Raw genomic sequence first — 18,556 nt, 5'->3', positions numbered from 1 at the left:
TTGAGGTGACCAAATACTTATTTTCCACCCTAATTTACGAATAAATTCTTTACAAATCCTACCATGTGGATTCATGGATTTTTTTTCACATTCTGTCTCTCACAGTTGACGTGTACCTCTGGTGCAAATTACTGACCTCTGTCATCATTTTAAGTGGGGGAACTTGCACAATCGGTGGCTGACTAAATACTTTTTTGCCCCACTGTACATATATGTGTGTATATATATATATATATATATATATATATATATATATATATATATATATATATATACACACAGTCTCAGTTCCCCCAGCTTTCACTGCAATCCTCAAAGCCCTTCTGGACACGCTGGGAAACCCCTTCCTTACCCCCACTGTAACAAACAAAAGTCACAGTTCTATTACTTTTATCAGAGTTAAAATAAAAATGTGATTTATGTTAGCTGGCTTCATTTAGCAAACAGATATTTCTGTTTATACAGATACAGATATTAATACAGATATATTTTACGCATAATTTTACCTCTTTTTTTTCCTAGATGGGAAGTCTATCCAGTTCACATTACAGTAATGCTAACACCCCTTTTGGTCGTCTCTCCTTACCTTCCAGCATTCATAAATCTGTTGACCTTCTTTGTCTGAGACCAACCACTACAATGCATCATCACCTATTTGTATTGGTAACTTACTTTACAACCTATTTTAATGGTTGCAAAGTAAGTTACTTGTGGTGTATGCAATTTTAGATACACAGAAAGTCTTCACTTACTATATATGGCTGTCATAGTGTCCTTATCAAGGGCAGTTCTTCACTCTGCGCCGATGTCCGTTTTGCTCTGTCCTCCTATAAAAAGCATGAACATTTGAGTGTTTGACTAGTTTTAGATTTCCAAAAATTTGATATTTGTACAACTAAACATTTGAACTACAATTATATGCTATTGAGCGATACTTTTATGGGTAATTTTTGGTAAAGAAACTGGTGACAGAGTTGTAGGCTTTTTAAAGTACTATTACCTAACCATTTGAACTGACTTTCAAAGCTGATTACCTTTTAAATTGCTGTGGATCAAAACCTCCAGTGGGAAGGCGGCCATTAGAAGAACACGCACCATTGAACCTGAAAATAACAAAAACAAACAAAAAACAGAACAATATATAAGAGTCCGGTAGGGTAATAAATCTCTTCTGAAGCAATATAGTTCATTTTGGGTGAAAAACAAAACATTCCTCTAAAATATATATACTGACATCAGCAATCAACATCATGATTGTAATTATTTCCTTTTTAGTACATCTACTGCTGTTTGCATGTGTCAAGCACTACGACTGTATCTATGCATATAAATTCACCATATATATCCAGCAAAAATGTTTTGTTATAGTCAAAAGGAAAACAAACAAAGGCATTCAATCAGAGGTGAGAAATTAATTGGGAATATGAATTATAGGTGAACTATTCTTTACCTACTAGCAATCAAGCTTCTTTAACCAAGAAGCTTGAAATATTTGAATGTAAAATAAAATAAATAAATAAATAATAATAAAAATAACATGATGTAATTAAAATGCACAACTTACATTAAGGAAATCTGCATTTGTATCCACAGGCTAAAAGTAAAACAGTAAATGTGTTAGTGATAGTACAGGTATTTGTAAAAAAAAAAAAAGAGGCAGTAACTGTGACGCTTCTAGTGGGATGCTAAATGCAGAGATTTATATTTACAGTATAATACTGCATGTACGGGTAGCTGTGTTGTGAACTGTAACTGAATATTAGAGAATCTCAGAGAAATTAAATGTATTTATTTTTTTAATTTATCAATCATAAAACCGTCTGTTTTGAAGGCCTGTTACGATAACGACTTTTTGTTGGTCGGTATATTGCCCCATAAACAATTGCGACAAGTTATGTCATTGTCATTTTAAGACCATTTTATGTCTTTGAATGTATAATCATAATATAACACCATAATAATGCAAGATCTACACACTTTCAATTGACAAACCAACATCTAATTCTTAAAGTATTTAGATCATTGAAATTAGGAATCAAAATATTAGATACCTTAAAAACTTGAATAAATAGTAAATTTTCTAACAAATAGAAAACAATGTTATTTAATGTTATTGTTATGTTATCATTATATTTTATTTTTGTAAATATAATGGCGGATAAATTACATCATCAACAATTATTGAGGTCATGTACATGTATTGTGTGTTAAGTCGATATATCGATTATTGTGATAGGCCTACTGTTTTGGTATCATAACGAGCTTGTCAAACATGCATGACCACTAAACAATGTCTAAGCAGTAGTATTGGTCTGAATGACAACAAACATAACTAGTGTTTTGGAAAATCTGTTAGAAAACAGTTATTTCAATAATTATGATTAGCATGTGACACAGACACCGCATAAAAAACTACAACAACAAATACTTACTTTAGGTGGATGGGGGAGGGCAGCATGAGGTTGAGACTTTGACATCTGTAAAAAACAAATTCATGTATTACAAACAAGTCACTTAAAAATACATTAATGTGGCAGACTGTTCCCTGTTCAGATGCAGTGTATAAGTACAATCAGGGCTGTCACAACAATGGGGTGGGGCCAAGTGGCTGCAACCCTAGGTACAATGTGCAGGTATATATAATTACATATAATATATGTGAATAAAGCAAGAATCTGTTTAGGTTAGTCACTGTGCTGACTGATGCTTGCTAGGTTTATATGATTGCAAACTGCACAAAAACAACAACAGCAACAACATTAATGACAATGACAAACAAAATTACTTACATTTATGTAAATCTCACATTAGGAAGATCTGCATTCGATTTCATGGGCTGAAATAAATAGGCAGAAACATTACTGCTAAAAAAATAAAAAAACAAAAACTCTAAAAAGCCTAAAAATGACTTAAAAAGCAAGGAAATGTGGAACATTGTAATTAGCGAACATTAATAAAGCATAACTGTTCTTTGTTTCTAACCTTGGTAAGTACTCTGTAGCCAGAAGGAGAGGTAGGATTTCTGTGAAAGCCAAATTAAATGTGAATAGGCTTTGATAGTTATTGAGAAGGCAGAATAATAAGAAAAGGCAAAAGTACGTCACAATATAATTAATTAAGTTACATATTTTGATTACCAAATTATGGAAGCGTGGAGCTGCCACCCAGGCAAAAGAAAAATAGAGCTGTATCACGTTATGACGTGAAATGTTTATTGTTCTAACATTATGCTTTTCATGTTTGTATAATATAATATCACGTTATTATAATATACATAATTGTCACGTTCGCACAATATTGTACGGACGTGATAATTATGTACATTTTTCGTACAATGTTGTTCAAACATGTTGTTCAAACATGATAGTATATTGTTAGAACGATAAACTTTTCACGTTATAACGTGATATACTTATATTTCTCTTTTGCCTGGGTGGCAGCTCTACGCTTCCGTTCCAAATACACGAGAATAAAGTAATATTATATGGGAAAAGGCACCTGCTAGCTTGATGATGGAGGCTTCTTAGACTGGCCACCCGCCTTGGCTTCTTGTCGCCACTCCACGAAATAAAGGTCCGTTTCCTCCATGCCGGCTAATTATTCATCCTCATTAAAATCTCGTATATGTTCAGTTGGCAGAATTGAGAATTTTACATCTTCCAACCACTTAATTAACGCGAACATAATCGGCTTGTTTCTTCCCGTCTCCTGTATCCGGCCGTTCCTCTCGCTGTCAGATTTCGCGCCTCAGAGACGTCGTTATTTTTCAAAAAAAAAAAAAGAAGAAAGAAAGAAAGAAAGAAACAGCAACAACTACTAAAGAGAGTTTTTGCACGTTCATTGCACATTTGTGGGAATGTTTAAATATTTAATTTTTATTAATTACTTTTCATTATATCTTTATTTTTTAAACCACCGTGGCAATGCGCATGCGCATACACTCCTGCACGCAAAGGGCTTTGGAGTTGACGTAATGTCGCAATGCATTGTGGGAGCGCAGCACCATCTTGGCAGGTCACGAATCAAAACAAGATTGCTACGAACCATTCTGAAACGTAGCTCAAAAGAAAATGACGGTATAGAGACAGATTCTGTCCAGATGCAAAGAGACGGTACTTGATTGTTGAAATGTGGACCCGTATGAAATATAGCCGTGGAGTAGAAACCCTGAAGACCAAACCGCTATTGACTTAGCATGATCTACTCTCATACCTTGTCTGTGGAGTCAGAGCATACACGGCGCACCAATTTCGCAATTATAAATCTCTGGAGGCGCACATCCAATTCACCAAGGACTGGGTACAAGATTTGGCTATTTTTAAGCCTCCACGTTGTGAGTACGCCGTCATTCAAGCAAAGGTAAGTCAGCTTGAGTACTGCGAGTAAAATGCGTTTGATTCCCCCCAGCATTCAAATTAGTGCTAGCAAAAATTCATTCGTGAGGGGGAAATTACAGTGAGAACATGTAGAGGCTCTGTTAGAGGGATAACATAGTGAGTTCAGTGCATTGATGTGACATTGTCCTGAAGGATTTAGTTATTCTTTATGGTTAAAGAAATTGCCCTAATTAATTCATATTTATTATAAATAATCCTAATTACACATCTTGCTTCCTTGTTTGTGTCCTGTGTCACTAAAAATACATTCTGTTTTAGTTTTATACATTGATTAATGACCTGCAGAATCTGCTTGTCATATTAGGTGTCCATAGTTGTCACTTAAAGTCGAACTTTATGTTTTCTCCCTCTTGAAAGTGATTACATCCTTGCATTACATACTTTAGATTCATTTTTTGCTGATAGGTTTCTAAAAAGAAACATGCAGATTTAGAATATAACATGCAGCGTTCTATAGATGGATACATAAAAACACTTTATTTGTTACATTTATGATAAATGGATTTGAAAGTAAATAAAACACATTTGTGTCGGACTTGGCTTATTAAAGTTCTTGTCTTTAAATGAACTTTGTCTGTGTGTGTTTTAGGTCCTGCACTCTTAAAGACTGAATTGCAGCATTGCAGCCACAGGTCATTGTGAGCATCACAGGGAAGGTTGAAGCCGCCCACTGCAGCTGTATGGCTAGAGTCGTGGAGACTTGCAGCCATGTCACTGCTCTTCTGTTTAATGTAGAAGCAACAGTGAGGATCTGTGGCACAAGGACTGTTACAGATGAACCTGCATACTGGGTTTTGCTGGGTAATATGACCAAGATACAGCCAGAGGTTGGCCATAAGATAGACTTCTCCTCTTCAGCTGCCCAAAAAAAAGGTTCTTGATCAAAACATAAACAGACCATTCGTTGTGACAGGTAAAAGAAGCCATCCTCAAAAAAGAAAGGTTCCACCTGCTACTGTGGAGGAGTTGGATCAACTGATGGGACAATATTTTTCCAAGCATAGTTCTGTTCTGAATAACCCATAATGTTTTAATTTAGGGGGCCATGTAAATACTTTGCATTTACTGAATATGTACTTACTAAATACCACTGTTCAAAAGTTGAATAAAGAAACAAAGAAATGTTTGCCTATTTTGAATTAAAAGCACTTTGTCGAACATCACATCAGTTACAATGTAGAAAAAATGTTATGTATAGTTTACAAATGACAAAATGTTCACATAAAATCATGACAGCATTTGTATAATATCACCCACTACTAGCATTCTGTAATTTACTGTCTCTTTTGAAAACTTATCACTACATAAACAGCACAAGACTTAAAAGTATTTAACAAGAGCATTTTTCCCTGGTTTTACTACCACACTGGGGCACATGTTCACCAAAACGCAGCAAACCTTTGCCATCTTATCCAGGAAGGTCACCTTTTTACCCTCACATGGAAGAAGTAATCTGATTGGCATGGTGGTATGTAGCATGTAGTTTGAAGCAGGAATTTCGTAGTGCCCCATGTGTAGTGTTGGAACCCAGTCAGGATTTGTTTCATTCATTTCATAGGCTGGTTTGTTGCAATAATGCCAAATAATTAGCAACTCTATAAATAGAAGGTAGTTCTGCATGTTTGTTCTAAGTTTGTGCTATTGAAAATAAAATTAACAGGCTATAAATAATAATATGAACTTATTTAGAACTTACCTGAATGAAAATACTGGAGCACACCAACAGATATCTGTGGCTGGTAGAGAACTGAATATCAGCTCGTCTCGCAGCTGCTATCCAGGCTAGACGCCTTCTTTTGGTAACATCCAACACATAAGCTCCCTCATGATGTTTCCAGGTGAGGAAACAATGAAAAGAGAGCCTGTTTTCAAGCTTATTCCTTTGTCGGTAGTGCAATCTAACATTACAACCGACCACACAGCAAGCATTTGTTTGGCCTGCTAATATGGCGCCTTGACCAAAAATCCTGGCTACGCCCCATCCCGTAAGATCACGCTCCAGAGCCCTATTAACGTACGGATCTAGAAAGAAGACGCTGCATTTTTAACTCTGAGGGAGGTGGAGAATGAGCCTATTTCCAAAACAGTGGAGTGTGTTCCTTTAAGTACTAAATTGTATATATTGTCAAAAACTAAAGTGTACATAGCAGTTGTTGTATCTTGTTTACTGTATCACTGACAGATAATTTCAAAGTCAATGAACGCTACATTATAGTGAGATATTGTGTAATGTGAAATACTGTAAGCAAATGAATAAACAACCTAATTCGTGATAGACCTTTGACTCTGTTTTGTTTGAATCCAACTGTTTTTTGCAGATGTGCATAAAACATGTTACTTTTAGTATTGTTATCATTATCATCATTATTGCACTAAATATATTTTAAATAAAGGATACTTTGATATACATTCTACTGTAAGGTTGGAAATGTATTTTCTTCACCCTAAAATATGTTTTGAAATGTATTTTGGTTTGAAAGAAATATATTTTCAATTTCAAAAATATATTTTTTTGGAGCATCACAAATACAAAATATATTTACCATATATTTGAAATATATTTTGGCCAGGAAAAATGTATTTTTTTACCGTATGGGTCCACTCGATAAAAGTTAACGTGAGTGATTCTGGTGGTCAGGGACAAATGCAGTCGCATAGCAGGATGCTGTACACGGGCCAAACTTCAGTCACGAGAACAACTGAGATCATTCATCCACAACACGAGGCTAGTTATTAATATACTGCCACAACATGGGAATAGAGCAGCTGCAGAGAATTCAACATTATTGAATCAATGTTACGGAAGTGGAGGAAGCGCAGTTTTTGGCTTTCCCGCGTTTCAAAAGTGCTTCATCTCTTTGCTATGACTGTCACCCAGCATAATTGCAGAGGATAATGCTTTCGACCAAAACAGGTGCAGTTTGATGACATCATCACATGCGCTGTCGCGATAGAGCGGTATAGTCAAAATCTCTATCGTTGACCAAATTTAATCGATTCTGTCGTTTATTGTTTATATCGCCCAGCCCTACTGGGTGTGATTTTGTTGTATTGGTTTGTTTTTTGGTTTTATGTTTCCATGTAGATGAATGAAGACAGATTCACTCTTACCTTTTCAAAATGTCTATAAGGTAGACGAGGTCTATGCTTTTCTGCCTCTTCACAGATAATCCCAGTGATTTTCCCTTGGTCTGAAATTTCACCTGATCTTGTGATATTGAGAGTCATCTGCCTTTGAGGCAGCTAACCAAACAGTGTTCTCTAAACTCTAACTTTAATATACTTTGATATATTTCAGATTTCTGAGCTCTGCTCTGACTCCGTGCCAGTAGCTCCTTAATATGACTTTAGTTTGATCAATAATTAACCTGCAGAAAGTTTCTGTTCCCACTCCACCACGCCGAACAACCCTGAGAACAAATAATATGATGTGGGTGTGTCTGCAGGCTTCAGCACTGTGAGCATTAAACACAATAAAAGACTCACAAGTTCCTGCTCAAAGGTAAGCTGCCTTTAGATCAATCATTAACCTGCAGCAGGATCCAGTCTTCTGCCTGTTGTGGTTGTGACAGCTGCTCGTAGGAGAGTTTGTTTGTAGGAGGTGGAGATGTTCTCAGATCAAGTGCGTAATCGTCTCTTTGTGTAGACGCTAAAAGCTGTGAGCCAAAACTCTCTGCTCTGAAACTCTTCACTCAGTCCTCACGCTGAGAGTTTAGAGGCTGAACTTCTTGTTCCTCCATAACACTTTTCATGAAACAGCAGAAATGAGCTTGTGTTTCTCAGCAGTGCGCACACAGAGAACCGATCCTCTCTGCTCAGTCTGAACAAATCAAAGTGAAACGTCAGTGAAAACACAGCTGCTGATCAAACTGTGTCAGATTAATGCCTCAGTGTTTCACTGTGAGGTTAAAAAATACATAAAAATGATTTAAAGAAGTAGGAGGCAGATTTTCACAATAAGAGCACTTTGTTTTTAATTCAGTTAATGTCAAACTGTCATCAACACCTCTGTGTTGTCTCTGAGCAGATTCAGGCATTACTCAAATAATAAAGGCTTTCTTTCACTATTATACTTTTCATTAGTCTCCAGGTTGATGATTATAAACAGAATTATTAAAGTTTTTATCATTTCAGGCTGAAAATCAACATGAATTTGGTTCTAATCAAAGAAGCTCCTTTAATGTGTGTCATTAAAATCCTCACACAGACTTAAAAAGGCGACATTAACATTAAAATAAATGAAAGAAGCTTCAGCTGAGAGCTTCATGCAGTCATCATCAGCAGCTCATAGCAGTCACAGCTCTTTATTACGCAGCTTTGCAGGAATTAAAGTGGCTGAAGTGTCAGAGTTTGTGTGAGAAGCTGCTTCATGGACAGCTGTACACACGTCTTTATTATTTCTTCATAAATCAAACACACAGGTTTGTCTGCAGATGATTTAAAGTGTGTCGTTGTGCAGTTAAATCTGTTTGTGTGACGCCCTGACCTCCTGTGAATGAAACAGCCAATCAGATCCATCAGAGAGAGAGCAGGAAGTGTTGTGTGTTTGTGACAGAACAAGGAAACAGTGATGATGATGAACATACAGGTCCTCTGATGTTTCCTGTTACAGTAACGCTTGTTCATCTGTTGCTCTCCTACACTTTCCTATAAATAAAGGAGAAAAAGTCCGTTTAGTTTCATTTCCTACAGCTCAGAGTTACACTTCACATTCCTGCTGTCACATCAAAAAGCTTCACTTTGGTCCAACATCTACATGTTAACATGAAACACAGACAGACTCAGAACATCTGGAACATCTGCACTTTGACCCAAACTGTTATAGCAGGATATTTTCTGCATATTTCTTATGTTGGACCTGTTTGAACTGTAAACAACCTGTAATCATCTGTAAATGGTGTGAGACACACTGAGGCCACCTACAGGGCAGCTGGGGAACAGCAGGGATCTGAAATCATATGAGACGTTAGTGAGTGAGAAGAACAAACGGACTTAAGATGGCTCGAAGTGATCAAAGTTGATCTAAAACAGAAGATAAATCCACTGATTCTTTGTAAAGTTCATCTGCTGCTCACATGAATCCATGAAAGATTTATTTCACTGAATGTTTCTTCAAAGCTCATTTCAACCTGTTGAAGTCATGAATGAAAGTGCAGACTGAGAGTGGATCACATGATGTTTGAGGTGTGTCATGTGACATGTTCAGTATTGTCACACATGTCTAGATTGTCCCTGATATCATAACTGCTCAAACACTGATGATTATATTTGAAGAATTATTCCTGATGGCAGCAAAGTTTGAATGGAGCTCTCTGTCTGTGCTGATTTGTCGCCCTCTGGAGGTCAAAGCACAAACCTACAGGGCAGCTGGGGAACAGCAGGGATCTGAAATCATACGAGATGTTAGTGAGAAGTTAGAACAAACGGACTTAAGATGGCTCGAAGTGATCAAAGTTGATCTAAAACAGAAGATAAATCCAAAGCAGCATCAGATGAATGTTACCATTTCCAGTTACGGTGCCCTTCATCTAATATGGAAATGTGTTTTGTTTTTTTTTTAGCCGTGTTGTTGTTCTTCCTATTGTGTTTAGTAGGGGTGCAACGATACACAAAATTCACGGTTCGGTTCGATACTTTGGTGTCACGGTTTGATATTTTTTCGATACAAAAAAAATGTTCATGCCTTTTTAATTTGTCATTTATTAAGATTATAAATATATATTTTAACTCAAAAGCACAGTTTTTAAATTTAACCCTAACCCTTGTGCGTGTTTTTTATTTTGACAGCGAATGCGCACCTGCGGACCACTTATGTGCAGCCCTGGTTATTTAGCTCGTCATATTGCAGCCACAGAAATTCTTTTGTCCATGAAACCATAAAGCTGCACTTTCTTTTTGCCTTATAGTCTGATTTGTCATAACTTCTCCGTTTTGTGGTAAGCTTTTCTTTGGCTGTCACTTCTTCACCCTGACCTGTCTTATTTGGCTCAGCAGAACTGAAATGCTTTTACACACGCACTCACATAAGCTCAGCGATTCTCTGCGCGATCAACCTCTCACATGTTTAAGCTGCAGGAGATTTCACTTGTCATGTTTGCATAGTAAGCTAACGATTAATAAGACGATGTCAGAGGAATTGGTGCACAAATTATCATCACTCACAGATCAGTGCTGTCGCTCTCTATACACAGTTCGCACGATTGCAAAGTGAAAGCAAATTCAAACACGACTTCAATATGTCACATATTGACAGTGGCTCACCGATGCCAATGACATAATTACCCAGCTACATTTCTGAAAGAATGCAAAAGCATTGACATATATTTTTCCTTCCTACAATAGCCCGATGGGCAGGGAAGAGATAGATTTTGGTAGCCCGACTGGAAAAATCGCTAGCTCCGGGACGTCAGGCTAGCGATATTGCAAGCCCTGTATCTGATTGAGGAATCACTCATCTTTGGAAAAGAGAGTTTATTACAGAGAAATGTCTCTTTCCAAAATAAAAGCTATACTATCCGCTTCTTCTGGGCTATATTCTCAGCAGCATAAGGAGAATCATGTGCTAACAGCTGTCTAAATGACTCGGCTAAAGTTAGTAGCATGCTTGTTGTTTTTGTCTTTGCACTAGGATGATGTCGGTGTAAATGTGCAGTCATATTCGTTGTGTTCCCACTAGTGCTTTCAGGTTAATCTCGTTGAAATGACCTTAACGCCACAACACGGCAAATCTCCGTTAACGAGCTACCGCCGATCGCCCCGTGCATGGGGCTAGACGGCCAACACGTTAACGAGCTAACTGCGCTAACACACTAGTTCCCACCCATGTAATTGAGCATTGCGTGACACATCCAACATACTGTTTTACTTTAGTCCATGACTCGCTTACCTTCAGGGTCATACGTCACATGAAAACCAAAATAATTCCAAACGCCAGATCTGAATGAGGGTGGGGGAGGTCCACTTCTGTCTCGCTAGCTTGCCCTGCGCTCAGTGGATCTGCACTCGTCAGTGCAGCCTAGGCGGAGTAGTCGAACGCAGATTCACTGAGCGCTCCACACAGACAGCATCGTCAGAAGGAAAGTTGATAAAATAAATTACAAATTTTGTATTGTTCGATACATATGCGTACCGAACCGAAAGCACTGTATCGAACGGTTCAATATCGATACGAATATCGTTGCACCCCTAGTGTTTAGGCCAGAGATGCTCTTCAAACAGCGGACAGACATGACCACATTACAAGAACATGGTGTGAGTCCGATTTGATATTCCAGTCAACGCTGAGAGACCTTAACCAGGAAGTCAGAGGTCAGCTGATGCTGCGAGCAGGAAGTGAACCAAGGGAAAGGTCCACTCTACTCAATCTCAAAGAAAATATGCTGGTATTTGTTGATGTTGATGGTACAATAAAAATATATAATATAATAAATAATAAAATATCATGTGATGATGAGATGTGTTGTTGGTGTTTGTATTTTCTGTAAATGTCTTTTTTAATGTAAATGCTTTGTTCCAGACGGACAGGGAATCAGTTGCTGTACGATGACATCATCTTGATGTTGACGAGGAGGGCGAGAAAAACTAGTTTTGTCCTGCAGATGGCGATCTTGCACCGTGTTCAGAGAGCCGACACTTTGATGGTGCTGCTCTACTCAGCTTACTTTAGCCTGGGTTGGACTCTATATGAGCAGCTTCCACTCTGGTTTCACTCTTAAACACACTTGTTTGATTTCACTTGTAAAAGTTGAAGAATAAATATTTTATTACAAAATGATTTGTTGATGCATTTTTTTAGGGTCAAATATCTTGTTTGATTTGAGGAATGAACTGTTAGGGTGGAAAAAGTGAATCAGGTTAAAATAGTGGTGCTTTATATCAGTGAAGATGTATAATGTAATTTAAAATGTTGATGATGGGTTGTAGTGGGCTTGTACTTACAAAACTGCCTCATTTTATTGGAACGATCCACAGTTGCATCCATTCACGGATGACATCTGACATCATTTGACATCTGGTCTGAACACGTTTGTACACAAGATGCCTCAGTTCTGGATGTTCCCACAGACTCCTCTGTGCACCTAAAGAAAAGGTCAAGGGTCAGCAGCACATGTAGTTGGGACAATTCTTCAGTCGCACAAACTACATAATCATTTTCCTCCAATGACGACTTTTCACTTGCAGAAATGGTCCTGTGTGATTTCCAGGCTGTGATATAAAAACTAGTTCCTAATGGCAGCGACTCACTCAGTAAACATGTGTTTCCTTCACCAACCTCACACACAGATCCAATAAGATCAGGAAGTGGGCAGTATAGTACAATATGTGTTATTCTGTGCTGCACTGCCCAAACTAAAGATCTGCTGAAGTGTTGGAAATGATCCAGATGTTTATTTTGGACGATACAGCAGAAGATCAGACATGAAAGTGGAGATAACACAGAAGACCTGCAGCAAAGGTCAGAGGTCAGACTGGGCCCTGGATTCAACAATGAGCCAATGATCATCAAGCAGTGACTAAAGCAGAGCCCTGACGTTCTGACATTCATCACACAGTCAGAACAAATGTCTGCTGATGACTTCATCTCATGAAACGACTGATAGATGTCAGTTCATTGATCAGCTGAGCTGCTGATCTTCATCGTCACAGAAACATTCAGCTTGTTTCAATCAGTAAATAACTCCCACTACTCCCAGTTTGAACTGTTCCCACTCAAAATGCTGTGAGAACAATGATCATTGTAGAACTTCACAAACATCACGTGTTGTTTTCCACATGTAAGATCAGCAAACACACAGAAACTTCCTGTTGCCACACACGGCCTCTAAAATCTCTTCCACGCTTTCTGTCTGAAGTCCACTCTCTGTGTCGGATCCACAGGAAACAACAAGATCTTATTAACATGGTTTTCAATGTGTCTCCTTCCAAAAAGTCCAACCAATGAACAAATGTGTTGTTACTAAGACACACCCTCTGCCAGCATCACAACAGCTCCACCTGCTTCACCTGCCTCCTCAGCATCTGTACACCTGAAGAGAAAAGAAAGGCTCCAACAGCTCAAATCTACAAAGGATTCATGAAGTTTCATCCAACAATAACATGTTTGCCTTCCACAGTGTGCTGTTAGACACCACTGTACCTCTGCCATTTCAAAAAGAGCAGCTTGGGAACATTTTGGCTCCAAACACTTTGTGTTTAAGTTCTTTGTTTTCTTTGTGAAGCCGACAACATCTGGAGCTTTGTGACTCATAGAAACATCATTTTGTTCTTTAGATGACAGCAGATTGGGACTGAATAATCAATCACTATCAAACCAATAAAGACAAACATGCTGATTTTACAGGAACTTTGTTGGAGAAGCTGCAAAGACATGAAACTGGTGGAGATCCCAAACCAGTTGATAGTGCTGGTTATTCCAAATAAAGCTGTTTCCCTTTGAGATGAAATGACTTTCTGTCCTGATATATAATAAAGATGTTGTTGTTTTTGAGCCCCTGTATTAAAAGTAGTTTAAAGTCAGCTTGAGTTTGATGTCTTTATGTCAAAGCTGCTCATGATGTTGAGCTGCTGATGGAATAAAAACAATATAAAAGCATGTAGTCCAGACTTAAATGCAGCCTGTTGTTAGCTGAGGTCCACACACAGTGTTTGACAGTGTAAAGTGTGTGAAAGGGCTGCTGGTGGAGCTCACTAGGATGAGCAGGTGACCACGAGGTGGAGAGCAGCTGGCCTGGCTTTGACCCGGGCCACGCCCCCTTTCTCTCTGCTTTGCTGTCACTTATCTTCACTGCTCTGTCCAATAAAGCTGAAAAAGGCCCCGAATCAAAGAAATCTGCTGCAGCCTCTGAAATGTCTTCTGTTTCCTTCCCGACGGCTTTTTCACCGTCAGCCCATCAGACAGTCCAGCAGCATTTATGATGATGTCATGATGTTGAAGAGGCTGCTACGGTGGCCTCCCATGACCCCCAGCCTCATCACAGCTGAGATGCAGACATTTGAAAACATTCAGCAGACAACTGAATAACAGTCCAACACAACAGTCTGTGTGCAGACACACACTGACCTTTCATATAGTCAAACACAGCTGGTTGAGTCATTTCTCTGTGAGTCTAAAGTGAATCTAGTATTTGAAAGTCCACTTCCTGTATTTGTTGTTGAAGACTTCTTCAGCTTCTTCTCAAGGACATCAGCTGCTTGTTTGGCAGCAGAGGCAGTTAAGAAGCTTCCTGAAAAACACTGAACAGTGAGTTCACTGTGGCATATGACAGATTCAGCTTTCTGTGTGCAAATGTGTCTGTGTCGACCTTTCAAATGCTGTTGAATCCAAAACATCAGCGGCTCCTCGGCTGCTCACTTCATGCACTTCTGTCTGTGTGACAGTCCAATGACATCACAGCTGTTTCCAGCCCCAGTGTCTCAGGACTGGACACCTTTAAACATGTCGAGGATCAAACAGCGTCCAGCTAAACACACATGAAACTATCAGAGCTGACAATCATTCCAATAACATCTAATGGTTCATGTATGTAGACACAGGACTACAAGGAAATGGCTCTCAGCATCTGGCTGTGGGAACACATGAGTCCCTGTTTGTGTTCAGATTGTGTGCATGTTTTAGACGTGTGTCACATGTAGAAACACAACAATCCCACAATGACACACAGATGTGTTTGACACAGCTGTGCAGCTGTAAGTTGTTTCTAATGATTCATTGAAGCTCTTCTAACATTCTGGAGACGATCAGTACATGAATCTGTTCAACACGACAACAATTTGACTTCAGTGTGAACGTTTGCATTAAATAACCTTCTTCATCCAGCTGACAGCATCTTCATCCTATGATGTGAACAGTTCCTCCTGTTGATGACAAACCTCTGACAGGAGCTGCTTGAGGAGCTTTTTCATGTGCAGCTCTCTGAGCTCAGGGCTGAGCTGCTGTTTCATCTTTAAGAGCTGCTGCCTCCTCGCCGGACTTGTTCTCCTCTTCTTCTCCTAATGACACCATTTCTGCTTCATATTAAATTCAATAAAGATGCTGACATGTATCTGTAGCAGCAACATCATTGAATCTAGAACAACTGGAGCCAAACCAGTGGCTCTGCTGGGATCACTGGTGAGCCAACACTTCCTTGTTGATGCAGATTTCAGGGCTTCCTTTTGCTCCTCCGTTATAACTGTTCTCTCTTCTCAACACATGATGACACAAAGGAATCAGCAGTGACAAAGATGATGCTGAAGAGAAGCACACACTTCACACATATAACAGAGCAGTGCAGTTACACACACCTCTGCTCGACATCAGGCCTCAAACAAAGACACAAAACACTAACTTGACTCTAAACAGAAGAAACGAGCAGCTGTTTCTGTTCTGTGCTTATTTATATTTGACACACATGCTTCTCTTTGTGCAAACACACATCGCACTATAAGGGTAACCTCGCACACAATGATTGGACAGCACAGTGATGATGCTGGGAGATCCTATACGCAGCAACACAGAAACACTGAGAACTTTAAACAATGATGGAAAGTGTTATAAATGACTTGTTGGCCTCTGATCTGTCACAAACAGCTGAAACGTGTCTCTCATGAGTCACATGAAGGTTTTTGACAGAAAGGACAAAAAGTAGCTGCAGTCAGTTTGTGTCATTTTTATATTTATTCATCTGGGAGAAAAATCTGAGGGACATTAAAATGTGTTTTCAACAGAGACAAGAACATGAATATAACAGAACAGGTAAATGAACATGTTTCAAGTAAACAGCTGGACTGATCAGGTCCAAACACAGAGTGATAAACTTGTCAAACAGCTGTCATATCTTTATATAGAAGCTCTTTATAAATGCTGCTCACTGCAGTCTGTTTACTAATAATGTCAAAGTGTTAGAAACACAGAAACATCAGAATGGTCTTTGTTCACAGAAACCTGTCTGGGATCCTTTGTTGTTCTTTTGATGCAGAGTTACATTATAAATATAAAGAGTTATTTCAGAGTCTCATCAGTTTTCCTGCATGTCTTTATTTAACACATCAGCAGGGCTGAAGCTCTCATGTTAAACACACACTGATCTATGGACACGTTCATGTGTTTCTAACAGAACCAGGCTGTTATCAGCCTGCACTAACATTATGTCACACACACTGAATGTAACAGTGACAGTTTACATCATCACACAATCAGCTGTGATTGTTTCACTGTCATCAAACGAGTCAACAGGAAGTAGAATCAATAGAAACCAATCATTTACTGACAGCATGTCTGATGGAAATAAGTGCAGATTATGTATGAAGTCTAACTGCACACAGTAACTGTGTTACAATAAGGACTTAACAGCGCCCTCTGCTGGAGTGTTTCAGTACTGCGTTAACTAGAATACACCACCTCCTCCTCACACCACCTGCTACAGCTCTACTCTTCTATGACTACAGTCATCCACAGCACTGATGTGAGGTCACATGGTTCATATGTAAGGAGCACAGCTGACCTCAGGTCAGTTTAATGACTGTGAGCAGCAGCTGTGTTATTGTCACTGTGACAGGGAGACACTCTCAGACACAGCGCTCATGTCAGCTTGTTCTCATGCAGGAGGATCAGGAGCTCCATGTTTGTCTTTCTGTTTGAATCATGATGTGTTTGTGCCATCAGAGTCTGTCATGAGTACTCAGGGTTTCACAGCAGCTCTTCTGGATGCTGACGAGGACTCCAACCTCATGTTTCACCTCTCTGAGCTTCTGATGTCTGTGAACACTCGTGTTTCTTCTCTGGGCTCATCTGGACAAAAACACCTTTCTGTGTTTGGCTGCAGCCTCATTCTGACTGACAGGAAGTGTGTTATCCATGAGCTGCACTTCTGTGAGGAAGTTTCCTGCTGTGTTTCCTGTCTGTGGACAAACACGAGTGTTCCAGCTGAGGACTTGCTTCCTTCCACCTGTCCATACAGGACATCACGCTGTCTGCAGCTCTGTAAATGCAGCTCCAGGTCCTTCCACGTGCTGCTCTGTATTTGTGCAGTTTGTAGTGTGTCCTGGGAAACGTAGCACACATGGTGTTCTTCTGCTGTTTCCTCCTTTCACTGAGTGTGAAACACTGACGCTGTGCTGTTGTTCACAGAGGGGAGCTGATTCTAGCTGCAGCTGGACTCTGTCATCTAACTGAATGTGTTGGTGCTGATCACGGGGCTCTGAGGGGGGAGCAGCAGGAGGACTCTGGATGCTGACGTCAGTGTATCTGTGGAAGCTCCCACAGCGTGTCTGTCATTCAATATTGTGCTGTATATTGTATCTATGCAAAGATGAACAGACTGTGTGTTCACTGGTCTCTGTGCTGCAGCTCTGATGTCATCATCACTCCCTCCTCCACCCTCAGCAGTCCCAGCATGCTGCTGTGGTGCACCCCACCCTCACTCTACACCTGAGCCACAGACCACACCCTCCACCTCAATATACACCACAGTTTTCTCTGCTGTGGAAATGAGATCAGGAGGAAATCATCATTATTATTATTTAATAAACGCTCACATTAATGTGGGCTTATTTGTTTCATATTAGAAACATTAGTTGAGTGTTTTTAGTATAAAATGGTCAAAGTCCCTCTTTTTGCTCCTCCCCTCACCTGTGGATGGGCGGTGCTGTTACCGTGGTGACAGCTTGGATGTGTTTCAGTCCTGCCTGGTTATCACTGCAGGAATCTTTCACATTTATTACAGGTAATAACTCTGATTTTTCTGTGTATTATGAACCAAATGTATCCTGATACACACAGAGATGGATGAGCAGAGGTTTTTTTGCAGTTTATGTAGTTACTATGGACTTAATGCATACATATTATTAAAATTAGGGCTATAACAGTTGTATTGATGTATAGCAACTTGAAATGCTCCCACAAATGGCTCCACAGCATGTAAAAATATAACAAAAGCTCTGGCGGACTTGGTTCTGTGGTCAGTCTTAAAGGGTGAAGTTAAACTCTGTAATCTTCACTGTGTCACAGAGTTCAGTGAGTCCCGTTATTCACAGTATCAATCAGATCATCAGAGAACAGCTGATCAGCAATCAGTGGTGCCAACAGCGCCTCCTGTGGTGAGAGGATGCAATAATGCAATGTAGCATTTTTCCACTCAACACTTGCAGTCATGGAAACTGTCTGTTGGATCTGTGTGACG

General features: G+C 39.3%; 2 protein-coding genes and 2 long non-coding RNA genes across 4 annotated transcripts in view; 2 read left to right on the top strand and 2 right to left on the bottom strand.

The window, feature by feature from the left end:
* The window catches only part of LOC309702415 (NACHT, LRR and PYD domains-containing protein 12-like), a 325,943-nt gene extending 318,153 nt beyond the window's left edge, over positions 1-7,790 (bottom strand). Inside the window, exon 1 of the mRNA XM_082527133.1 lies at positions 7,509-7,790. The gene's annotated coding sequence lies outside the window, so the exon portion shown is untranslated. The remainder of the gene's footprint in view (positions 1-7,508) is intronic.
* LOC309702206 (protein NLRC3-like) overlaps positions 1-18,556 on the bottom strand; it is a 361,701-nt gene that overhangs the window by 151,986 nt on the left and 191,159 nt on the right. The window lies entirely within an intron of this gene.
* Positions 3,031-5,211, top strand: LOC309702478. Its single transcript, XR_014275539.1, has 2 exons — positions 3,031-4,359; positions 4,987-5,211. It is a non-coding gene; the product is annotated as an uncharacterized lncRNA (long non-coding RNA).
* LOC309702566 lies at positions 11,285-12,171 on the top strand. Its single transcript, XR_014275631.1, has 2 exons — positions 11,285-11,779; positions 11,914-12,171. It is a non-coding gene; the product is annotated as an uncharacterized lncRNA (long non-coding RNA).

This window comes from Aulonocara stuartgranti (genome assembly GCF_965226115.1).
Source record: "Aulonocara stuartgranti genome assembly, chromosome: 3".
Lineage (NCBI taxonomy): Eukaryota > Metazoa > Chordata > Actinopteri > Cichliformes > Cichlidae > Aulonocara > Aulonocara stuartgranti.
This window is presented reverse-complemented; position numbering and strand designations above follow the sequence as displayed.